Source organism: Peromyscus leucopus, unplaced genomic scaffold, assembly GCF_004664715.2.
Source record: "Peromyscus leucopus breed LL Stock unplaced genomic scaffold, UCI_PerLeu_2.1 scaffold_523, whole genome shotgun sequence".
Lineage (NCBI taxonomy): Eukaryota > Metazoa > Chordata > Mammalia > Rodentia > Cricetidae > Peromyscus > Peromyscus leucopus.
Genome location: NW_023505424.1, coordinates 21304 through 43127, shown reverse-complemented (window position 1 = coordinate 43127; position 21824 = coordinate 21304). Strand labels below are relative to the sequence as shown.

At 43.2% G+C, this 21824-nt stretch overlaps 1 pseudogene; it reads left to right on the top strand.

Moving 5' to 3' along the window:
• Positions 1–4724, top strand: part of LOC114701346 — a 60500-nt pseudogene extending 55776 nt beyond the window's left edge.
• Positions 4725–21824: the final 17100 nt, after the last annotated feature.

The following is a 21824-nucleotide window of genomic DNA, read 5'->3' as shown; positions in this document are numbered from 1 at the left end:
GTGCCCTATATTGTCTTTAAATTGTAACTAATTGATATGAATAGAGTACAAAGAATTATTGGTGTATTCTAAATACAACTTTATAGATATGAGCAGAATACAAGGAATTATCCTTGCATTCTAAATAGAACTCTCTTTAGCAATTTCTTAGACATGGTACAGTATTTAAATATATTCACCTTTTACCTCATTACTTAGACTTAACAAAAAAAATTCTTAACTTTCCTTTGTCCCACTAACTTTACCTATGTATCACTTTTTAAATCAAGAAAGTCAATAGTTGATTTTTGGCAATCTAAAATTTTTTCAATTTCTCATTTTGTGTGTGTATGTGTGGTGGCATACATGCCTGTTGCTTGTGTGTGTGTGTGCATGTGTGGTGGGTGTGCATGCACAGGGTACGTGTGGAGGACACAGGCTGATTTTTGCTATCCTTGATCGCACTTCCCTTCACATACTGAGACGGGGTTTCTTGCTGCACCTGTAGTTTGCTGATTGGGTTAGTTTAGCTAGCAGGCTTGCCCTGTCTCCGGCCCGAACCCTGGGATTCAGATGGGCCACCACACCTGCCAGCTTGTTCATGGGTGCTAGAGAGCCAAAATTAGTCTCGTGCTCGCAAAGCAGTTGCTGTATCCACAGAGTTCTCTCTCCAGTCCTTCCTTATAGTTATAAATTTATCTAGTTTATTTTATCTGACAGTATTTACCAAATTTCTTTTAGTTGACAAAATAGGAGGCTGACTGTGCTGCCGTTATTTAAGTACTTGCTCACTAGTCCTGGTGAGCTTTTGTTTTAGGAATTGCTGCAACTCTCTGTACTCTGGTTAGATTTGAAAATAATAATATATTCTTTTTAGAGGTCTTGTAATAAACGAGTTACAGAATATTTTAACACTTTTTGTCTATATCTGGGGAATTTACAATAAATGAAATAGTCATGTTGTTCACACATACACACACACACACACACTGAATTCCGACCATTTGGAGGCTAGCCATGGATCACCAGCATTAGCAGTTCCTGGTAGTTTGTTAGAAATACACAGTCTCTAACTTTGCCAAATAGAACGGCATATTAGCAAAATTCCCATGCAGATGCATATGAAAGTTGAAAAGTGTGGTGTGATAATAAAAGGATCCTCAGTAGTCTTCTCCATAGGAAGGCCTGAACATTGACTGTATTTCTTAATGACTATTTTTTTTATTTTTGAATCCCCTTTAGTAATCTGTATGTGGTTTTCAATGTTAAAGGTATTAGAAATGTGTGTGTTTTCATGCATAAGACTATGTAGACTGTTTTTGGACTTAAAGGCTTCTCCCTGTCAATTCTGTTGTTGCCTCCCACGTTTTAAGAGTCTCTAAATCTGTAGAACACAGTCCATTTGAGGGAGGACACTCACTTGGGGTTTCGGTGATAATTTAACGTTGTCACAGTGGCACTGTATAACAAGAAGCAGAACCGGAGAGAATGATCTTAAGTTTAGAACCTTGTGTAGTTGTTGATTTCGTATTTGTCTGCATTCCGTGCTGCTCATGTGCAGCTCAGAGGAAAACCGTGAGAGTCGGCCCTCTTCCACCATGCCGGTTCAGGAATTAAACTCAGCCTTGGTGGCAAGTGTCTTTACCCACTAAGGCCTCTTGTCAGTCGAGAACTTTTTTCTAACTACAAAACCAGTGTAAATTTACAAGGAATAAAGCAACACTTCAGCTCAATTCAGAATGTTTAACATTAAAGAGAACAGTGGTGCTGCTTGCCAAAACTAAGCGTGAGCATAAGATTTAATTATGGAAAGGTAGTTCAGATCTCAGTATTTAAACTTTGCTTTTGTGTTTTGGCTTAAGTAATTCTAATATACAGTATGCCTACTCTAATTAAGGTCTAATCCATTATAAAATCAGGAACAGAAAAATATATCTAAGTGGCTTTGATGCAGTTGAAATGTGTGTTTAACAAAGCTGATAGTGTTACTTATCTTCTTATGCAGGTCTCACTAATTTGCACAGGGAGCCAAACTTATGACATAGTTTCAGTGATATCAGCTGGTGCCAACAGAATAATTTAGTCATAAAATTTCATGGTAGAATTATCCAGAATTTACTTAGGTTAATCTTTTAAAAATTATTACAAATAAAAATAAAATTAGTGTCTGGAGAGATGGCTTGGTAGTTAAGAGCACTGGCTGCTCTCCAGGAGGACCTGGGTTCAGTTCCAGCACCTACATGGTGGCTCACAACCACTTATAACTCCAGTTCCAAAGGATTAGGACACCCTCTTTGGCCTCTGAGGGCCTTTGTATAGCTGGTAGATTTACATTTGCCAAATCTCCCAAACATAAAAGGGGTGTGTTAAAGATCTGACCTCAGTAGTGTTTCTCACCCTCATGTATTGGCTGGATAACTCCTAGGCAGTCTGTGCAGGGCTGTCCTGGACATTTATACTATGTTTAGCAACAGTTCTGGTGTCTGTCCATTAGATGGCAGTATTGTCTTCAGTCATAGCCACAGTTCCACCAGAGAAAGATCTCCCTCAGTTGAGAACCATTGCTCTCACTGATCCAGAGCAACTACAGTTGAATCTATTGATCCTCTCTGAAATCTGAAGTGCAGTTGAAATCCTGAAAGCTGGACCAAGACTGGACATCTTTTTTATAATTTTATAGCAGGCTTATTGCATAGCAATACCTGATCTAAACTTACAAAAGAGTTTAAACTCTTGTCTCAATGTCAGTATTTGTACACATTTACTGTAGACACATGCAGAATTCTGCCTTAGAACCTTCTAGAACAGATGAATGATCACACTTCTGAATATGTCTGAATTCCAAGGCACATCCCAAAATAAGACTGCAATAGCAAATTATGACCCTGCATTTGAAAGCAAATTGGCTGTAGACCATTTATGCTATTTAGTCCTGATTTTAACCTTTGCTTTTTTTCATTTCGTTTTGTTTTTGTTTTTTCAAAACAGGGTTTCTCTGTGTAGCTTTGGCTATCCTGGAACTTGCTCTGTAGACCAGGCTGGCCTCGAACTCACAGACATCCTCCTGCCTCTGCTCCCAAGTGCTGGGATTAAAGGTATGCCCCACCACCGCCTGGCTACCTTTTGCTATTTTTGTCTTACTGTTTTTCATAATAAATCAATGTAGGGGGATATATTTTGACATTAATTCTTAACTAGCCACTGACCATGTTATTCCTAACAACTTAAATGTGTTGTAATTTGTGGCTTACTATTACTGATGTAAACATAAACCTTTTCTTTGAATTAGGTTGGCATCACCCTCTTTACCGTTTCACACAGAAAATCCCTTTGGAAACACCATGAGGTCTGTATTTCTTTGCTTGTATGGGATGATGAATGTTTATCTCACATAAAAATGTGGGTCTTGGTGACTGGTTTTGGATTTCATGGTTGAATGTTGCTATGTAGGCTTACACCTTAAGGCAGAGAGTGATTTTGAGTTTTATAGTGTACAGTAGGACTTTGTTCAGAGTTATTCCATCAGTTAGAAAAGCTGTAGCATACATAAACTCTCACTCTACCGAGACTAGCGAGCAGTGAGGTCTCTAGTGTTAAGTGACCGCTGTGTAATGCTAAGGGTAAAAGAGCTGTGTCATCATTCAGGTTGGACGGAAGAGAAAGTCTTAAGTTAGATGGCAGAAGCTTAGGAGCATTTTCAGTAGAGGCCAGGACTATAAGGGAGAGATGGCATAATGCAGCCATGTTTGGAATGTAATAAAGTAGGATCTGTCATCAGTCACGGTAATTTACAAAGACACAGTGCTGAGTTTTGCGTAGTACAGAAGCGCTGTGTATTCTGGGTAGTGTCCATAGGGTTGGTGGGTAATGTTTGAGAACAAGTTCTTTCCCTTCCCTCCACTTCTCTAATCCTCCCTTCTCCTCCAACTTCCCCCTTGTTTCTCCTTCCCCTCCCTGTGCCATGGATCTAGCCTAGGCCTTGGGTTTGCTAGGCAAGAGCCGTGTTCATGTGAAGGGGGCTGGGGGACACAAAGAGCAGCTAAGAAAATCACAATACAGAAAAACAAATCTTTAATATATAAAGGTTCACTAACTAAAAACAGGAGGCTTTGTTCTGTGTCTTCAGAAGGCACATGAATGGCTCCTTTTCATCTCCACTAATCCTAAACAAAAGACTTGAAAGTGGAGATTGGTAGCTGACAGTGAAGCATCAGTGCTGCCCAGGCTCTGGCACGGGTCGTCGTGGTAGCTCTGAGCTGCAGTCCAGAACTGTGGAAGCATCTCATTTGTGGGATGCCTGTGCAAGCGGACTGTTCGTAGTTACTGACTTGCCCTTCTCTCCCATAGTACTACCTGCATATGGATGGTAGAGGCAATTATGAATTCAAAAAGATCACAGAAGATACAGTTGAGTTCGGATCGTAAAGACCACCTCAAGACCTTCACCTGCTTCGATGAAACAAGAATGCATTTGTTAATGCAAAGTGCATTGTAAAATAAAGTTAAGCTTGTTTTTTTAAAAAAAACAAAGCAACAAATTGACTAGATACAGGATCTAATTGAAACATGTTAAAACACTTAATATTGTATAGGATATTGCTAATTGTGTATATGTTGGTTTAATTATTAATTATGTACTAAGAATGTCCTTATTCTTGTGGTTAAAAAACCTGCCTGAATTAAATTGGGCTTAAATCAGTGTAACCTGATTCATCCTGGGATGTAAACCATTTGAAGTCAGCTAATTTGACTTTTATGGCTCTATCTTTTCTTTTAATGAAGAACCTATTTAAAACTGGGGTCATTAGCTGTTCTGTCCTAACAAAATAGTCTTTTTGAGTTTCATTTCTGTGTGTCCCATGGTAATGGGAACCAACCAATCACAATGTATTATTAAAGTGTATACCATCAATACAGGATAGCACTTATTACCCAGTGGCAGATTTCTTTTTTTTATTTTTATTTTTTGGTTTTTTCGAGACAGGGTTTCTCTGTGTAGCTTTGCGCCTTTTCTGGAACTCACTTGGTAGCCCAGGCTGGCCTCGAACTCACAGAGACCGGCTTGGCTCTGCCTCCGAGTGCTGGATTAAAGGCGTGCGCCACCACCGCCCGGCGCCAGTGGCAGATTTCTTTAGCTGCTGATTTTATACTCATTCCTCATACAAGCCTTGAGGTACATTTGACTCCAAGAGAGCCATTTGGGTTTTCCTTAGCTAAATAATCAGTGTACCTCCTCAGTCTTATGGACTGAGTTGTTTTGAAGGTTCTTTGTGGTGGTGTACAGCAGTGTGTGGTTGTGCTTACAGCCTGTGGTTAATACACGTTAACACCCAGTTTTATCAATGTTTGGAGTGTCCAGGCAGGATCTCCTGTGTCAAGCTCAAGGTCTTACAAGAATTTTAGATTTTTGTGAAAAGAATTGGACAGGTTCATCAGAAATGTGGTTGTGTAGTGGTGAACCCCATATGACTGTAGAGGCACTACACGAAGTAACACACTGAGCACGCAGTGTTACTGCTGTCCTTGACTGAGTTTTTGTTTTAAAAATGGTAAACATTATCATGCACATGGGTGAATGACATTTCCTAGGAGCTGCCTCTGACTCCTCTACGACTACTTTTGTATCTGGATTACCATGTTGAGAGATCATCTCTGGCTCCCGAGCACCATTAGTGACTACACCTGTTGTTTGCACAAAGGAGGGCCAAGGCTGGACATGATCAATAAGTGGTCATGAAGTTGGCTTTACCAAACGGGTTTGGAAAGGGCATTTGATAGTCTTGTTTCTGCATAACTCAGAATCACTGGCTACCAAAATAACCTTGATGTATTGAGTCCAGAAATACATCACATTCAGTTTTACTGTGTCTCCTTAGCAAACTTGTATACTTTTTTCTGTTCAGATTAAAAAAAAAAATTGGATAACCTACACACAACTTATGCTTGTCCTTTTTTATTCTTGTGCCTAAATGCTGATATTCAGAAAATGCTTTTAGCACCCAGATGACCTTTATAGAACCTTATTAAATGGCCTTTAAATTTTTTTTGTTTTATTGTTTTAGACAGGGTCCCACTATATGGCTCTGGCTGGCTTGGGACTCTATGTAAAGGAGGCTGGCCTTGAACTCACAGAGATCCATCTGCCTTTGCTTCCTGAGTGCTAGAATTAAAGACATGCTCCACCCTGCCTAGCTAATGTACACTTTTTAATGTGTTTTTATTGCTTAGAAAAAAATCCTCACCAGGTGTTTATACCTCAGAAATGCTACCAGCTAGCCAAGAGACCTTAAAAAATGGTCTGTACTGAGAAAGGCTTTAAGGCATAGGGAAATGACAAGTTTTCAGATGGCTGCCAGCAGAAGTATCCATCCTCTTGTCTGCCTCAGAATCCTTCCTTCTTTTAATCTAATAACAAAATGCCTCACCATTTGAGGCAGCGAGGAAAGTCTTCCAGGAGAACCCCAGTGTATTCTAACATTATGGTTTTCTTCGGGCTGACTCTAGCAGTGTTTCCAGAACGTGATGATTGTGCAGTCATTCTCTGCATAGTTATCACAAACTACACTGAAAAGTGCTAGTTTAACCTGAACAGTAAATCAGAAAGTGAATGGAAGAACTTTATGGATTGCATTCTGCAAATCAAGTATGTTGTTCCGTGTCCGGAAGTTCTTTTGATCTAATGAGAACGTGTGTAAACAGTGTTGCTGCGCACTGCTGGTGTGAAGTGTGTCTGCTGGTGAGTGGCAGTTGCCTTATAACTATGGGTCAGTACTGTGGGGCCATTTTCTTAACATGACTTTAAGCCTTTAAGCTTAGTCCTTAAAACCTTGACCTGCACCTAGTAACCGAGTTCCATTGTCAGATTGACATTACTAATTTTAAGAAGCTGCTCACAATGTTTTAAACATGTTTATCATTCATTTTTTTTCATTCATGAAAGATGGAGATGTTTTAACCTTCTCTATAAATATGTCGTGTGTGTCACATTAGAATGATAGTGCCAAAAAAAATGAAGCACGCACTCACTCACTCACTCACTCACTCACCCACTCACCCACTCACCAGCACCAACCCAGCCGATACCCTTTGCCCCCAAAGGTGACCATTTTTCACCCTAATTTTTTTAAACATTATGACTAGGTCCGTTTGTTGTTTGGTTGGCTGGTTTTGAGACATGGCCCCACTGCGTAGCTCTGGTGGGCCTCAAACTTGCAACTATCCTGTTTCTGCTTCTTAAGTACTGGGATTACAGGTTGTTTTATCATAACTTGTTAGCTTTGGATAGTTCCTATCATTTACCTTCCTGCTACATCCTCCTCCCATATAGTTAAATCATTTTTAAAACCTTACAAACACTATATTACAGCATATGTACAGAAACAACCTTAAATTTAAGCACAGTGATTTTTTTTTATGTCCACGATTGCAGTCATTTGAAACCAGGAAATAGAAATTTATCACAGTTCAAAAGCCTCATTTACATCTTTTCCCAATTATTAGCTCCCTACTTGGCTAGTGTAATTTTCCCCGGTTTTTTAGACGTTTTACCTACAAGGTGCCTTCTGTACAGGACTCTGTTCTCTCAGTGTGTGAGGTTGACTGCTGGTGCGGCGGCAGTTCCTGTTCCACGCTGTATTTACCTATCTGGGTGCTTGTTCCCTGGCCCTCAGTGGGTTAGGTTGGCTTCTGTTGGAGCCACTGTGCATCAGCCTTGTAGACATTCCTAGGCGTGTCTTTTGGTGCATTTTGGAGTGGGGCTGCTTGGTTGTTTAGGTTCTGCTGTATGGTGGAGGCCTTCTGTCTGCCTCTACCATAAGTGTAGAATCACATCTCCCAGTCCTTGACAATGGTCAGTATTTTTTGTTGTTGGTTTTGTTTTGTTTTTTTCTCACTGTGTCTTTAGCCATGGACTGTAGGTTATCGTGTCTTCATTTCACATTTCCACAATCACCAGTGAGGTTGAACTCTTCGTGGTTACTAACTGTGTCTACATCCTCTGGTGGAGGGTTCACTTCAGGCCCCTTCCAGAAATAACATGTCCTGTTGATATTTCAGAGCTTCTCCCGTGAATTCTTGTATGAGTCTTTAATTCATTAAGTGCTCTAATATCAGACAAAGTAGATTATAAGTAAAGAGGGACATTGAATAAACGGCTGATCCTGTAACAGTGAAGTGTAACAATTCTCCATTTGTCTGTGCCTAATAATACAGATTTAAAACAGGATAGAATAAAGCAAAAAACAAGCAACTGAGCTATTTGTGAGGAAAACTAATAGAAGAAGTGAAGACACACCCTCCCCTAAACCCCATTTGAGCATGACTAACCAGGCCTAATAGAGAATTCTTGCAGTCGTGAAATACATGTGAAGTCCTCTTACTCAGGACTTCACTTTCTGCCCAGTAGTGTTCGTGGCTTTCTGTGTAGATATATTCCACCGCCTTAATTAGTCTTATTCCTAAGCATTTGATACTTGTTTGATGATAGTATCAATTGTATCTTTTTTATTTTTTAGCATACAAGATAATGGGTTTTGTTATGACATTTTCATACATGTGTATCTTTGTACTTGGCTCATCTTTGCCCCATTACCCTCTCCCACCCAGCTTCTCTCCCAGTTGTGTCCCTTCCTCACAAATATCCCCTGTCTGCTCTCCTCCTCCCTCCCTCTCCCTCTCTCTTTTCCTTGCTTCTTATCCGTCCTAGATTACACATAAGAAAACATGGTAATTGTATTTCTGAGTCTGACATTCACTGATCATAACCATCTCCAATTCCTTCTCTTTTCCTGAGAATGACATAATTTCATTCTTTATTGCTGAGTAGAACTCCATTGCACATATATACCACATTTTCTACATTCATCTTTTGATTAGCATCTAGACTTACATATCTCGGCTATTAACACTTCATTTTCTCATTTTTGCCATGATAAAAAAGTGCTGCTGATTTTTATACATTAACCTTAGTGGCAAGTTGCATTTTTCAAAGATGGTCCTGTCCCATCCATATGCTCTTTATAACACTGTGGTGTCAGCATTATCCATGGAAAGGTGAGTCCATGCTACCTCTTGAACTTGTAGAGCTTATTGTGACAAATTTGGAGATTTGGGTGTTGATGCAGAAAGAGACTAGGTCAGGAGGGGCTTGTCATACAAGTTTTATCTGTATGTCGTGTAGACAGGGTTGCATGACAGGGTGGCACTATCTATTGATATATGAGAATTTGGATTTGATACCAGCAAAGCTAGTGGTACTAGGCCAGTGTGGGGGAATAGACAGTGTGGGGCCATCCCTGGCCCAGTCATTCACGTCTATGATCAGTAGACTGCAGCAGAAGTTCTATTTGTGTGGTTAAACCCCTTACCAGCCTTTGAACAATCCTGTGGGGCATGCAGAGCCAAATAGAACACAGTGTTTCTTGCTGACCTCCCTCTACAATCTGATCCTACCATTTTGTTAGCCTTGTCTTGTCAGCCATCATTACAACAGGTACTAATTTTTTTATTATGCTGGCTATGTTTATGGCAACTTGGCACAAACCAGAGTCATCTGAGAGCCATCTGAGAGGAGGGAACCTCAACTAAGAAAATCTCTCTCTAAGGATCAGGCTGCAGGAAAGCCTGTAGGGCATTTCTTGATTAGCGATTGATATTGGAGGGCCCAGTCCATGGTGGGAAGGGGGCTGGTGGTTCTGGGTTCTATATGAAAGCAGGCTGAGCAAGCCAATTGAGAGCAAGCCAAAAAGCAGCACTTCTCCATGCCCCTCATCAAACTCTTACCTCCAGGTTTCTGCCCTGTTTGAGTTTCCTGTCCTGACTTTCTTCAATGATGGACTATGGTGTGGAAGTGTAAACTAAATAAACCATTTCTGTTATTTATTTAAGCGGTGTAATGTTATTTATTAAGGGAGAAAAGACACAAGGTACAACGAAACCCACTATAAAGAGTTTATTAAGGGAAGGGAATAGAAGGGGTGTGCATAGGCGTATGAAATGACCGTGCAGGAAGAGAGGGGAGAAATAGGTGGAACCAACTCTTATAGGTTCCCCACACACATGCACATATGGGCTTACGTAGCTATGCCATGCATGTGCATAGATTGCGTGACCACACTTCGCTTAGATTATGTGATCACACAGCACACAGGTTACATAGGACGTAAGGCCCTAGGATAGCTAAGCATCTTTCCTGGCTACTTACTGGACAGCGAAAGTGTGGTCATGTAGCTGGGGGAGTGGCTAGGAATTCTAACACTTTCCTCCTCAACTTGCTTTTGGTCATGGTGTTTCGTCACGGCAATAGCAGCCCTAACTAAGACAATTAAGCAGTTGTTCGACATATCTGTGACCTGTGACCCTCAGGATGCTCTTTCAGGCTGCCCATCCTCCTGCACTCTAGGCTGGTGGTGCTGTAGCCCAAGCTACATAAAGTTCCCTATCTTAGTCGGGTGGTGGTAGCACAGCCTTTAACCCCAGCACTTGGGAGGCAGAACCCGGCAGATCTCTGTGAGTTCGAGGTCAGCCTGGTCTACAGAGTGAGGTCCAGGACAGGCACCAAACACTACACAGAGAAACCCTGTCTCGAAAAAACAAAGAAAAAGTTCCCTATCTTCTATTTCCTCTTGTTGGTTTATTCTCTCATTTAGCAGAACATGTCCTACCTACATGGCTCCCTAGGTATGTCTAAAAGTATCTCTGTTCCATTATACCTGTGAAAAGTTCATCTGGGATAAATTTAGTAAGAGGCTACCTGGAAAACAGGACCCCAAGAAAGACACGAGGATCGCCAGTGACGGAGAAATGGATGAGATCTACATGAACAACCTGGACATGAGTGGGAGTAATGAAGGGTGAGGGTCGAGGGAAAGAGAGCCTGTGGGAGCGGGAGATCCCAGCTGGATCAAGAACAGAGAGGGAGAACAAGGAATAGGAGACCATGGTAAATGAAGACCACATGAGAAAAGGAAGAAACAAAGTGCTAGAGAGGCCCACAGAAATCCACAAAGATACCCCCACAATAGACTGCTGGCAATGGTCGAGAGACAGCCGGAACTGACCTACTCTGGTGATGGGAGGGCCAAACACCCTAATAGTCGTGCCAGAAACCCATCCAAGGACTGAGGAATCTGGATGCAGAGATCCACGGCTAGGCCCCGGGTGGAGCGCGGGAGTCAAATTAGCGAGAAAGAGGAGGGTTTATATGAGCGAGAATATGTTGAAACCAAGGTTGGATAAAGCACAGGGACAAATAGCCAACTGAATGGAAACACATGAACTATGAACCAAAGGCTGAGGGGCCCGATTGGATCATGCTCTCTGAATAGGTGAGACAGTTGATTGGCTTGATCTGTTTGGGAGGCAACTAGGCAGTGGTACCAGGTCCTGGGCTCGTTGCATGAGTTAGCTGTTTGAAACCTGGGACTTATGCAGGGACGCTTGGCTCAATCTGGGAGGAGGGGACTGGACCTGCCTGGACTGAGTCTACCAGGTTGATCTCAGTCCTCGGGGGAGGCTTTGCCCTGGAGGAGGTGGGAATGGGGGATGGGCTGCGGGGAAGAGGAGGGGGGAGAACAAGGGAATCCATGGCTGATATGTAGAACTGAATGGTATTGTAAAATAAAATAAAAGGGAAAAAAAAGAGTTTATTTTAAACTGGGTGGTGATGGCGCACACCTTTAATCCCAGCAGTGGAGAGGGAGAGGCAGGCAGATGTCTTTGAGTTTGAGGCCAGCCTGGTCTACAGTGTGAGTTCCAGGACAGTCAAGGATATGGAGAGAAACCCTTTCTTGGGGGAAAAAAATGTGTATGTATGTGCACACAAGTGTGAGAATAAGTGTGTGTATACTAGGTCAACCCTGGATGTCATTCCTAAAGAGCTGTTCATCTTATTTTTTTTATTTGTAATGTATTTATGTGTGTGTGTCCTTACATGTAGATACGTGTGTTGTAAGCCAGAGGAGAGCCTTGGGTGTCATCCTTGGTCAAGTCATTCACCTCCTTTGAGACAGGCTCTCTTGTTGGTTTGAAGACCATCAATTAAGCTGGATTGGCTGGCTAGAAAACTACAAAAATCCTCCTGTCTCTGCTCTCTAGTGTGGGACTGCATGTGTGCATTGTCCCGCCAGTTATTTTTCGGGATTCAACTAAAGTCCTTCGTGCAAGGCAAGCTACTTTACTGACTGAGCCATACACCCATCCCCTCCCCTGGTTCGGTATTTTTCGTGGGGTTTTTAGTTTTGTTGTTGTTACTTTTGAGAGCGGGTCTCTCACTGGAACCTGAAGCTCACCATTAGGCTAGACTGGCTGGCCAGTGACTGCCAGGTGTCCTCCTGTCTCAGCCCCCCATACTGGGATTAACAAGCGCACGCCACCACACCCAGCTGTTGACACAAACTCAGGTCCTCACGCTTGCCTTGTACCACTGAGCCTCCTCCACAGTCCCCTCTCCTTAAACTACTTTTGTGTGAGTGTGTGTATGCAGCACCTTTGTGCGGGTGCCCATGGAGGCCGGTCCAGGGCATTGGATGCCTTGCGAATGAAGTTAGGAGGTGGCTGTGAGCCACCTGATGGGGAGCAGGTGCTCCTAACTGCTGAGCCAGCTCTGCAGCCTGTCCTTGAATATTTGTGGTCATTGTTGTCTTGAGTTCGCTGTTGAGAAGAGCGATGTTCTGATTTCTTTGCATGTGGCAATTCCTACTGCCTTTTCTCATCCTTCATCCCATCTCTGTGCTTCCCCCTCCTCAGTCCAAGAATGCTCTCTGTCCATCCGGCAAGTCTTGGTGTCTCAGCCTCTTGTTAGCTCAGTGGTGGCAAATGCTGTGGATATCACTCTATATAAATAAAACACTGATGGCCAGTGACCAGGCAGGAAGTATAGGCGGGGCAAAGAGAGAGGAGAATTGGGGAAACAGGAAGGAGGAGAGACACTGCAGCCACCGCCAGGAGAAGCAGCATGTAAAGACGCCAGTAAGCCACCAGCCATGTGGCAAGGTATAGATTTATAGAAATGGGTTAATTTAAGATATAAGAACAGTTAGCAAGAAGCCTGCCACGGCCATACAGTTTATAAGTAATATAAGCGTCTGAGTGATTATTTTATATGTGGATTGTGGGTCTGTGGGGCTTGGTGGAACCTGGAGAGAAGCCCTCCAGCAACAGGCAAATAGTTCTCCCTTTCTTATATGTATGCTGCAGAGAAATAGTCCCTCTCCCTCCCTGTTTGCCCTGTAGATTCAAGTCTTTTTATTTTTTATTTTTTATTTTTTTGGTTTTTCGAGACAGCGTTTCTCTGCGTAGCTTTGCGCCTTTCCTGGAGCTCACTTGGTAGCCCAGGCTGGCCTCGAACTCACAGAGATCTGCCTGGTTCTGCCTCCCGAGTGCTGGGACTAAAGGCGTGCGCCACCAAACGCCCGGCGATTCAAGTCTTTTTAATACTACTTGGTATCCTTTTTGTGGGGGTCTTAGAAGGAAAAGAAAACACAAATGTCTTTCATTTTTTAGCTGGAAGTACTTGACAGTTCCTATGTTCACATTTTTCATAAATTGGTACTCATTATAGCATTAGAACTTAGCATATTTAAGAAAACTCAAAATAATGGGCCATGATTCTGGAATGTCCTTTAGAGCATCATAGATTTGGGATGCTTATGTAGTTTCTTAGATTGGAACAGCTTGCTCTGTGGTCTCATGTGGACATTAAGGTCCTCTTTCTTTAAAAAAAAAAAATCAAGTCATCCTAAATTTTAAAAATTATCAATACTTACATTTTCCCCAAATTTGTTGTTTGCCACTTCTTGACATTTTAGTTGGCCCCACTAGGTTTTTTAGCTGGTGACACCTGGGCAGTGAGTGTCTGACTAGGAATGTGCGGAGTAACACAAGCCCAGATTTGATGAGACATGTTTACGTGTGTGTGATCTGTGCCCAAGGTGCCGTTCGGGTGCTTCAGGTCGGGCGTTCCCTCTTCCCTTTCCCTGGAGAACTCTGTCTTCAAAATGAAATCTACAACATCCTGACGAGGTCAGGCTAAATGGCTCTTGTGCGCACCTCCACTCTCTCCGTCGTCACACTTGCCCGCTGTTCTAGTGGCTTGTTCGACACTGTACCCAACCCTTATGCAAGTTCTACAAGAACTGAGATGATTCCTGTCATAGTTCAATAAAGTCCATAGTGTCTGGCACATAGCGAGTCTGAGGATAACGAATACGTGAGTGATCCGAATGCCTAAGTGTGGCTCTTGCCAAGGGGACTGCGGTCTATAAAAGGGGTGCAACAGCCGAACAGCTGTCTTCGCAGCAGGGAGAGTTGTGCGAGCACAGTGAGGATGCAGGAAGTGGGGAGGAGGGACGGACGGAGCAGGGGAAAGCGCCTAGATTTAACAAGCTGGCGGGAGCAGGGCGCCCACCACCGGGACTGGAGCAGGGAAGCCTGCCCTTCACACAGCTGTGGCTCTGGGAAAGTAGCTGGTGATAGGGTCACAGCTCTGTTGTGAGCATGCGTGAACAGCTTGCTTGGGGCTTAATAAATGGCTCCTCTCATCGAGTCTGTAGCTCTGTCCTCTTCCATCCCATGTCCCTCACCCAGCCTTTGTGAATGACATCGGGAATGGTGGGCTAAGTGGTTAAGGAAATCACAGAGAACAGTCCCTTCAATTTCAGGGTGCGTCACAGCATCTGGAGAACTCTGATTCTGGTTCTGTAGGTTCGGCAGGGGTCCACGAACTCCAACTTCTAACTAGTTTTCCAACTAGTTTGCTAAAGAGGCTGTCCCTAGACTGTGTGACACCTCTAGCTAGGGGCCACAGAAGTCACAGGAACCTGGGGAATATTACCTTAGTCGGTCATTCTGGCTTCCTCTTCTCTCATGAGTCTTCATTTGTAATCATTTGCGGGTGTAATATTTTCGCTTTCATTTGTGGACTTTTTAGTAATTTTGTGATCTAGCCTGAATGTTCTTGTCCAGTTGCCCGCAGGACCCGTAGATGGCCCTCCATCACTGTAAGGAAGACGTGCTGTAAATCTGTGCCAGGGAAAAGTGCCCGCTGTCCTGGGGGCTGTGTCTCCTTCTCATGACCTGAGATACTTGTCAGAGATGACTTACTGTGCTAAAGCAATGTGTGGTTGGTGGTGCTTGAAGATCAGGGTGAATAAAGACTGTGTCAGGAACCTCTCAATGTTTTCTTAGGCCTCTTCTTAGAAGTTTATTATACATCTCTGCAGTTCCCAAACTGGAAGACTGGAGCAACAGGTAGTGAGTTTGACACCTGCCTGGGCTGCATGCAAGATCCTATCTCAAAAAAAAATTATCTGTTTAATTTAAAATGAATCACAGTTTTTTTTTTTTTTTTTTTTTTTTTTTTTTTTTTTTTTTTTTTTTTTGGTTTTTCGAGACAGGGTTTCTCTGTGTAGCTTTGCGCCTTTCCTGGAACTCACTTGGTAGCCCAGGCTGGCCTCGAACTCACAGAGATCCACCTGGCTCTGCCTCCCGAGTGCTGGGATTAAAGGCGTGCGCCACCACCGCCCGGCATGAATCACAGTTTTTAACACTTACAATTCCTGGATTTTCTTTTCAGTGGTTTAATTTTCCTCAGAAAAGACTAAATTATTCACTGATACACTCCTAATATATAGTCACAGAATTGAGCTTAAGAAGAGATGGCCTTTTTTGATTTATTCTTTTTAACTTTCTTTTTATTTAGTATTTGTGTCTTTCACATCATGGATCCCAATCCCATTCATTCCCCTGTCCCTTCATATCTATGCTCTGCCCTTGCAAACCTCCCCCTCCAATAAAATAAAACTTAAGAGACAAAAAAGAAAAAAGAGGAAAAATCAAACCTCATCATGGAAGCTGTAGTGTGACAGTGAGTCACACAGTAACCCTTTTATCCACATGTCTTTACTTGCAAGTGTTCATTGCAAAGAGTCATTGGTCTGGTTTGAGGCCTCTGGTTTCTGCTACATTATCAATGCTGGGCCCTCACTGAGACTCCTCTTGGACATCCTGTTTTTGCTGTGTCGTGGAGATCCTGCAGCTTTGGGTCTGCAGGATATGGGGGACTGTTGGGAGTCCAGCCCCGACCTGCTCTCACCTATTGAAGGGTTATTAGGTGGAGGAGAGAGGAATGAGAAAATATCAGATAGAAAGACCAAGACAAGGAGAAATACAGAGACACAGGATAGCTTTTGGAGGGCCTGGGTCGATACCCAATAGCCTAGAGGTTTATTCAAAAGGGGAGAGACAACAATGCCTTTTTATAACAATGCCAAGGGGAGAGGCAAATGCTGTGGATATCGCTGTGTATAAATAAAATGCTGATTGGCCAGAAGTCAGGAAGGACATATAGGCAGGACCAGCAGAGAAGAGAATTCTGGGAACAGGAAGGCTGAGTTAGGAGACGCTGCCAGCTGCTGCCATGTACCAACATGTAAGATACTGGTAAGCCATGAGCCATGTGGTAAGGTATAGATTTATAGAAATGGGTTAATTTAAGATAGAAGAACTAGATAACAAGAAGCCTGCCACAGCCATACAGCTTGTAAACAATATAAGTCTCTGTGTGCTTACTTGGTTGGGTCTGAGCATCTGTGGGGCTGGTGGGAGAGAGAGATTTGTCCTGACCGTGGGCCAGGCAGGACCAGGAAAACTTCAGCTACAGGCAAAAGATTCTTCCCCCTTCCAAGATCAAAGCACACCGTACAGCCAAGTGTAGACCCTTCCAAACACCTGGTAAACATACCCATGGTCAAAATCATCTTCTTATGTAGCCCTGCTGGGTAAAGCAAGCCCAGATTCTCTGACCCTGAGTAAGTTCTCACTAGGAAGCCTCTGTGTGTCTCCACAACAGGACCAGCCCCTTCACAGGCTCCAGCAGATCACAGATGGTGTGGATGTTGGGGTGGACCAATTCATAACCCTGGTTCTGGGCCCGGGTACTTGCAGGGTTGAGCAGCCCGCCAGCTGTCCCCTGTCCTCATCACCAGGGGGAGCTCTCCAGCATTGCCCTGGCTACTTAGTTCACTCCTTGCAGGAATGAGCAAGGGGTGGGGCCAGTTCTCCCTCAGGGTCAGCCCTCCCACACCTACACACCACCAGGGCCAGCTTTACCGTGTTGCCTAGGTGAGGGCCAGGGGCCACCCTCCTGAGTTGTAGCTGGTGAGGGGCAGGGACAGTTCTCCCACTCTCAGGACCTTAGAGCCATCTCTCCCATCTGCCATAGGCAGCAAGGGGCAGGGGGCATCTCTGCTCTACCCATACCACCATATGGCAGATGAGGGGCAGGACCAGATCTCTCACATTCACATTCTTGGACGGGCTCACTCCTGCCCCCATCAACAGGGTCACCTCCCCTGTGCTGCCCCGATAAGATGTAGGGCCCGTTGTCCTGAGTGCTGCAGCTGATAAAGCGGAGGGTCAGCTCCTTTGTCAGCTGGAGGCGGCAGAGGCAAGGAGGGAGGACATCTTTCCCTCACCTCCACCACTGCACCAGAGACGACGGAGGTGGTACCAGCTGTGACCCTCTTCGCCCTCCGCGCTGGCTCACCTGCATTCCCGCAACTCTACTGTGGCCCCCAGGTGAGGCTCAGGGCCCTGTTCTCCTGAGTGCTGTAGCTGGTAAGGGGTTGGGTCAGGTCCTCCACCTCCTGGAGGTGCTAAAGGGCAAAGGGAGGTGTACCGGCCTGTTGGATCCCACCCAACCTGTCAAACAGTCCTGAATAGGGGAGTGAGGATTGAGAAAAAACAGATAGGAAAAAATAGAAATGTAAGAGAAAAGACGAGGACGCCAAATAGCTCCAGGAGGGCTCTGTCAGTACCGCAGCAGCCCTGAGTGGAGATGTCATTCTAAACCATCTTAGTAAATAAGAAACACAGAGCCAAATAAAGAGTTAAAAGCCCAAGAGGTCAGGGCACTAGCAAATAGCCTTTAGCTTACCAGCCGCTGCCGTCCTTCCCCTGAGAAAAGAGAACTACTTTCTGTGTGTCTGTATTTTTTATTGACTTTCTGTTCTGCCTTCTCATTGGTTCTAAACCCAACCACATGACTTCTTCATCACTGCCTGTCTATACAGACCTCCAGGTCTCCATGGTTGGTACTTGGATTAAAGGCGTGTGTCACCAAGCTGGCTGTGTCCTTGAACATACAGACTCTGCCTGCCATGTGATCGGATTAAGGGCATGTGCTACCACTGCCAGACTTCTGCTAAATGGCTTGCTGTTAGCTCTGACCCCCAGGCAACTTTATTTATTAACATACAAATAAAATCACATTTCAGCACAAATAAAATATCACCACATTTCCCCTTTCTATTCTAATAAAAAGAAAAAAGTTATAACTAATATAAGAAAACTATATACAAAAAGTACAATAATTATATACAATATATACAAGCAATAAATACCTAAACAATGTCTAGTCCATTTGCATTTGACAAACTCAGAGAAAATAATTCCATTATCTATCCCATTTTTGTAAGTCTAAAATGTACCTGATTCACTTTCTATCCTAACTTATATTACTAACAGAAATATTTTATAATGTCTTTCAATTTTATACGCTTACACCTCTTTAGTGAATTTCTTTTCTGAAATTCTTAACAAGAAAAACTATATCTAATCTTTAACTATAACTATAGCTACCTAATCTTCAACTATAACTCTAATCTTCAACTATAACTATAACTATCTAATCTTCAAGTATAACTATCTAATCTTCCACTGTAACTATAAATATCTAATCTTCAATTCCCTCAGAGACCTAAGAAGGAAATAATATAACCTAGTAAAACAGGAAGTGCAAACAAGCGACTTCCAAAAAAATGTGAGTTGACAGAAACAGCCAGCTGCCTGGACAGTCACCCGAGGTTTCTCCGCAGCGTTGGAGAATCATCTTCAGCCTATAGGCTTAGTGTATCTGACAGACTCATTTGTGAGGTAGGATATACACAAGGCCAACAGTTCGACCTCACACATGGTGAGAGCAGTCTATGTACCAGAAACATCTGAATTCCACTAGTGTCCTGTCATGATTCAGGATTTTAAATTCTAGAAATTGCTGATTTTTTTTTTTTATTTTTATTCAACTGTCCATTCTTCTTGGCTCGTGTGTGTGGCTTCATCTTGGCACATCCCATTCTTCTCAGCTTGTGGGTTGCTTCAACTCTTTTATTAAATGTCAGTCTACCATTGAGAGGTTAGACTCCGTCAGCTTAGTTACTCTTTCATGAATAACTATTTCAGCTGCTGTTCCACTGCACATCAGAAGCCATCAGCCCACTGCCTGTTCAGCTGTCTTCAAAGAAAAGGGCACTGTAGCTTTTCCGGATTGCAAAGGCCACTTCAGGGATGGTGCCATATTGTCCTGGCCTCAGAGGATGCCTGTTGCTAAAGCCACAACCACACTTGTCTTGGCAAGAATCTGTAGTCCTTTGTTTCATGTCCTGTCTGTCCATTTTGTCCTGTTGATTCGAGGATACTTTGTTGTCCAGTGGCTAACTTTGCCACAATGAAAGTTAACTCCATATGCAGTTTCTTCAATGCCCACATTTTCTCTGAAGTAGATTGGTACTGCCAGGAGCCAACATGTCTCATAGTCATTAAAAAAAAAGAAAAAAATTTCTAAGTTATTAAAACATTTTAAATGCCATATTCTGTAGATCTCTGAAGGGTTTGAAGATGACCTGTCTATCTAAAATATATCTTCTCGATCTTAAAAACATACCTTATACAGGCCCGGCGGCGGCCCGCAGAGATATACAGGCCCAGCAGCGGCCCACAGAGGTAGACAGGCTTGTCAGCTGCGGCCGACAGGGTCATACAGGACCGGCAACAGCCAGCAGAGGTAGATGGGCCCGGCAGCGGCAGCCAACAGGGACATACAGGCCCGGCGGCGGCCCGCAGAAATAGACGAGCCCGGCAGCAGCAACAAGCAGAGGCAGGTAGGCCGGCTGCAGCAGCCGGCAGAGACATACAGGCCCGGCGGGGGCCCGCAGAGGTAGACGGGCCCAGCAGCAGTGGAAAACAGGGACATACAGGCCCAGTGGCAGCCTACAGAGGTAGAGGAGCCTCTAACCCCAACACCTATCTCCGTGGGACGGAACCAGAACGAATCTGAACACTCCGCCTGAGGACAACCCAGGGCCCAGCTGCTGATCCTGCAAAACCCAACAACTTGGAGGTGTTGGTGAGACTACCCCGCTCAGCTGAAATCCATCCGGGAGAGGATTCAGACCCCTACAGTTTGAAGTCTGAAGAAACAAGATCAGCTGAGGAGTTGATGAATGAACAAAACGTGACCTGGGAACACAGAAGAAGGCGCTGCCCAGCCACCAAACCAGATCACCAGAATCATAAGTATATACTTCACCGACTGAAATCAGCTGCCCCTGAAGAAATAGCCCAATAGCACCAATTTAACCAAGAACTCCTACTGAACCAAGACTAAAAATTAGAACAAGGGAGGCACTCTCAGACAAAGATACTACCTGCACCAAGCAGAGGAAGAGATGAGTAGACGCCAGTGCAAAAATACAGGCAATAACATAAAGACCTATATGGCAACATCAGAATGTAGTGATTCTATACCTGCAAGACCTGAACATACCAAGACAGAAGAAACAGAAGAAATAAACCCTAAAAACAACTTTAAGAAGATGATAGAGGCCCTTAAAGAAGGAATAAAACATTCCCTTAAAGAAGAAATAAAAAAATCCCTTAAAGAGGTAATGAAAAACTCCATTAAAGAGGAAATTAAAAAAAAAAAACTCCCTTAAAGAAATGGAAGAAAAAACGAACAAAAAATGGGAAGAAAGCCAAGAAAAAGCAATTAAACAGATGAAAGAAACATTCCAAGATCTGAAAAATGAATTTGAGACAATAAAGAAAACACATGCTGCGGGAATGCTGGAAATAGAAATCCTGACTAAACGAACAGGAACTACAGAAACAAGCATAACCAACCGATTGCAAGAGATGGAACAGAGAATCTCTGACACTGAAGACACGATAGAGAAAATAGATTCGTCAGTCAAAAAAAACACTAAAGACAAAAAAGTCGTAACACAAAACGTCCAGGAAATTTGGGACACCATGAAAAGACCAAACCTAAGAATAATAGGGATAGAAGAAGGAGAAGAATACCAACTCAAAGGCACAGAAAATATATTCAATAAAATAATAGAAGAAAACTTTCCTAACCTAAAGAAAGAAATACCTATGAAGATACAAGAAGCTTACAGAACACCGAATAGGCTGGATCCAAAAAAAAAAGTCCCCTCACCACATAATAATCAAAACACTAAACACAGAGAACAAAGAAAAAATATTAAGAGCCACAAAGGAAAAAGACCAAGTAACATATAGAGGCAAACCCATAAGAATAACACCAGACTTCTCAATAGACACTATGAAAGCTAGAAGATCATGGACAAATCTTATGCAGACACTAAGAGACCACAGATGCCAACCCAGACTATTATACCCAGCAAAACTCTCAATCACCATAGGCAGAGTAAACAAAATATTCCAGGATAAAACCAGATTTAATCAATACCTGTCCACAAACCCAGCCCTACAGAAAGCACTAGAAGGGAAAATCCAACCCAAAGAAGCTAAACACATCCATGAAAAATCAAGCAATAGATAATCCCACACCAACATACGCCAAAGAAGGACAACACAACACAACCACAAAAAATAACAGGAATTAACAATCACTGGTCATTAATATGCATCAATATCAATATAAAAAGACACAGGCTAACAGAATGGATAAGAAAACAGGACCCATCTATCTGCTGCATACAAGAAACACACCTTAACTTCAAAGACAGACACTACCTCTGAGTAAA